The sequence below is a fragment of the Hylaeus anthracinus genome, unplaced genomic scaffold, assembly GCF_026225885.1.
Source record: "Hylaeus anthracinus isolate JK02 unplaced genomic scaffold, UHH_iyHylAnth1.0_haploid 11994, whole genome shotgun sequence".
Taxonomy (NCBI): Eukaryota; Metazoa; Arthropoda; class Insecta; order Hymenoptera; family Colletidae; genus Hylaeus; species Hylaeus anthracinus.
In genome coordinates, this window is record NW_026534341.1 from 6,546,808 (window position 1) to 6,551,391 (window position 4,584).

A 4,584-nucleotide genomic window follows, 5' to 3' on the forward strand; every position below is an offset into this window, starting at 1 on the left:
AAACTCCTAAAATTAGTTCGACCCTTTCATCGCTAGATGGCTACTTAATCGAATAAATTCCCGCAAGAGAGAGAAGGAACCAATATAAATTAGACAATCTAGCTTAATATAATACTAAGTAAAGATCATGCAGATCGCAGGAAACAAAGTTCTTTCGATTTCCAGAGTCTGTCTCTACTAAACAATTATTTTAACCTTCTATAAATGCATAACAATTTCTCCGTTTCACTGCTAAGAGAATAGAAATATTCATTTGTTTTCTCTTCGCATGGACGGAATCAGTTTAACTCAAGTTTCCAAAACATATCCTTTAATTCTGATAATACTTTTGCTTATACGGTAGGAAGCGAACTATTTACCTCAACTGATGAAATTGAAGACTGATAATGTACATTGTTGCCATGTCAGAATTATATATAAATAACATGTCATCATATACGCGATAGTTCTCCAGTCAAAGTTCCATACATCGTTAACAAACGACTCTGTTCTGCGAAACTGTAAAGCCTTTATTCTTTCGCAACGAACCTACCCCTGCTCGCGCGCCCTTCTTGACCGTCATTTTTTTTTACGAGATTAATTTAAGACTGCTAACGTTTGATGAAAGTCGTTGAAGTATATCAGCTGCGAGATATTCGCCATTACGCGTCAAACGAGCAGAGTTCAGAAAGCAAGGGGGTCCGTTCCGCAGTTGGAGCACGAGCAGGGTGGCTACCATTGGTCCATGGGGAGGTTTACGGTCTACAACCCTGATCTCGGTAGCAACCCCACGAAGGAATACACGTCATTGGTCCACGTGTCGTAACTTCCCCCGACGTGCTACCTACTAAAGGACTTTTACAGCATCTAGCGGCCAATATCTTTCGTCGGCTAAAGAGAAGCTTTCAAGTACGTGGATTCGTTACAGAGATCACATATACCTTTTTTTTTTTTTTTTAATAATATATACCACCAAATAAATTATACGAATTTATGTTCGGTTTACAATGCATTCCGGAACAACCGATTCTGAAAGTGTTTCTTTAAAGTTCACAGTAACAAGTTTCAGTTACATATTAAAAGATATTCTGAAAACGATATAATACTTGGTGATGATAAAATCATTGTATCGCAAGATCGTTTAAGAATGAGACTGTGGCCCTTATATGGCTGTGTCGGTCGCGGCCCGTGACGGGCGGTTCGCTTGTACCTTTCGAAGTAAATAGTAAAAACAGTAACCGCCTTACTGTCAAATCGAGGCCTCGTTGAATCCATCGAGGAAATATTTCGCGAAATATTAATATCACAGCAAAATCATATTCACGAGCATTATTCAAACGATATATACTGTTAACAATTAATTTAACTATCGTCAAAAATTAATTTTGTGTTGTTCTAATCAATAGATATGAAAATATAGACAAATTTCTCACGATTATTGTCTTCAAAAAATATTCATTCCGAGCCGTGGTTGTTATTAATATTTAAGGAAATACTAAATGTTACTGTACACGTTATAAATGTTTCATTAAATCAGAGATATCAATTTTGATTGCATTACGAAGTTTTAAACTGTTATTCCAATGTTTCTCGAGCAAGTAATATCTCCAATTCAAGTATTGAACGTTGACTAAACGTATTCATGGAACATTTGCGTAATTTTTACCCAATTAAATAAAATTAGTGATTAAAAGTACAATTACACCCCAGGAGAGATTCTTTATACGCCAGCAAATGAAAAGGGATTAAAGGGTTCAAAGGCAGCAGGATATCCAGAGCAATGAAACGTACAGCCTGAGCTGTGCCTCGTATAGTATTAGTTCTGCTTGAATTACCAACAAAATTAAACTTCCTTTTAATTAATTCTCAAGCATTCTCTACGTTCTCACTTCGGGTGATTCGGAACATAAAATCTCACACCCCTGTATTCCAGTTCTCGCGCTTTTGACGAACGTGTTCGCAGAAAACGTGATATCGCACGTCGATTGCCTGTTTATAATTTTACTATCAGAGACGATAGGTCGATGTATACAGTCCCTCTCGAGAGTTCGGAATTTATCGATGACAGATCCAGAGGGTCGGGGCACGTTTATGGTACCACTTGGAGATTTTTATCCAGGCCACGTTCAGGCAGCTTTTACCGTTCGAAAAACGCAGAGTTCGCTGCTTTGTCTTTATCGTTCAATAAACTCGCTTGTATTGCAAATTCCTGGCCACGCGAAAAGTCGTTTCTTCGTCGTTTTCCCATGGGTAGGAAACGACGTTCGCGCGATCCATTTGTCGGATAGATCTCCAAAGTAAGGGGAAGAAACGAGAGAGCTTTTATCGCATCCATTTCGAAAATTACTATGCGTTTCCCTTCGTTCCCTCGAGGGAATAAACCGATAGCAAAGACAGTTAATTGTAGTATTCGAGCAAGCCAGAAACTTGCTTTTGGTTTTTAATTACAAGTGAATACCACTTTTTACCTTGTCTACGTTTAGTAAGCAGTGTCTTTTATTTTAGGGGGTTGATGGGCCCTCTTGTCACTTTTAAATGCAGAAGAAGTTGTGTTGTATTCCGCTTGATTCGTTACTCTATTATTATTCCTTACAAGTACAACGTCGAGCGAAATTGAACGAAGAATAAGTACTCGCGTGGTACTGACTATAGATGTTCGTGTGGAGATGGCGCGGACAATTCTCTAGTTCAAAGGGAAAAGTAGTGGGCTTTATAAATTCGGAAAAAGATGGAAAATTGAAGAATAGGAATTATCTTAAGTTTAGTGGTCGGGAGAGGAGAGGTAGCGAGGTCGAGGTCCGGGATGAGTAGCGAGGATGAAATCTAGAGACGCGGTAGCGTCTCGACGCCAAGTACATGATTTGTTTACTTTTTTGGAGTTTTTTTTTTTATGGGGATCATCAGTTATCGGAGGAAGGAATTTGAAATGTTTTTTCTGCTGAAGTTTGACGGAAGATGAAAAGAAGACAGAGTTATCTTAACTAAAGGTAGTACAAAGATTATGTTGGCATACAACAGTTTCAGAAAGAAGTATTCGTTACTACTATTCACGGTGAATACAAGATAACAAAATAAAGTATTTTAAGATTCGAATCCACTGCTCATTCAATGTTTTAAGCAACAGAGCCGAAGTACCAAGGAGAATCCTGATCATACCGCATTTTTTTAACTCTGATTACATATCGATAACTGCACAAATGTCCTCAATGATGGAAAATAATAAAAACAACCTCGCTTATCCAAACTGACATGTAAGATTAATCGAGTGTTCCACTTTCTTTCATCCAAGAGGCATCTTTTTGTGCGAATTCAAGCTAGAGCTTAATCTGTACCGCAAGATTGGATCATATCCAAAGTGATTTATAGGGTATTTGTCACTGAAATTAATTAAATATATTGACAAAAGTACGTGGTCCTTTTAATGGCCGACGCATGGCCACGAATTTCGTTGCAACGTTCTAACTCGAGTTCAACCCTCGCGATAGCTTCACCCCTCTTCTCGTACCGCCTCTTTTATTCCCAAGGCAAGCGTTTCGCGAGGGTGATATAAAAGTCAGAGAGTGTTGCCATGGATACTGGGGTAGCCATGTTGGTCCAGGGGCGTGGGGGATGCGATGTCATCCGAGAAATTCGATAATTTCACCCTGCCCTGAAATGGCGTTCTACATTTCCTCGCTACAGATATTTTTTTTATTTAAATACAACGTGAAATTAAAGCTTTTATTATTATTTTAAAGCTTAGTATACACTATTATTACGTACAAATTCATTTCTAGAGATAACTTTAGCCGATGGTCACCTCTGTTTGAATAATAATATAAAAATACTTATATTCTAATCGTTAAGTGCTTCGAATTTTCAAGTAAATCATAATAGAAGAAAGACGTGGTACTACCTCTGCTTCATAAACGAGTAAGTATTTTTAATTCAAACCTTGTACACGCTGAATTTGCAAAAGTTATCTTCGCTTTTCTCCTAAAACGTCTCCCCGCATTTCTTGATCACTGAAAACCGACTCTTCGACTATTTGCCACAAGCCCCGTTACATTCAAAAACTTTGAACACTTCACTTTTTTAGACCGGGAGCACCGAATGTTGGGCAACAAACTTCCGTCTCGATCGTGGAACAGAAGCGAACTGGTACCGAGGAGAATCGACGCGGAAAACTAACCCCGAAAAAAAGGTAAAAAAGGTAATAAAGCAGGACTGTGACGAAACCAAAGCCAAATATTCGAGATGCAACGCGGTGCAGGTAGATGCTCGTAACGTGGAGTTCCTTGGACGAAAGGATTTAGATGAATGGACCTCCGAAGTTACGATTTTATTGCGCCTATATGAAAAAAGGAAATATTGCAGCTGGAACGGAAAGATTCCAAAATGTGCTCATAAAATTGCCTCTCCCCATTTCGAACAGAAATCGTGAACTTGGACAGTTTCCACTAGCGTTCGTTTTAAAAATGAAATAAAAAAGTATGATCATTGAAATCATACTGGATGGACACGGATGACTCGTATGCTTCTATTTGAAGTTTAATTTTGTGCATCCCACGTGCTCTATCTCCCTGTTAGGGTAGGTATGGAGGAAAATGTCCGTAGGTCGTGAAA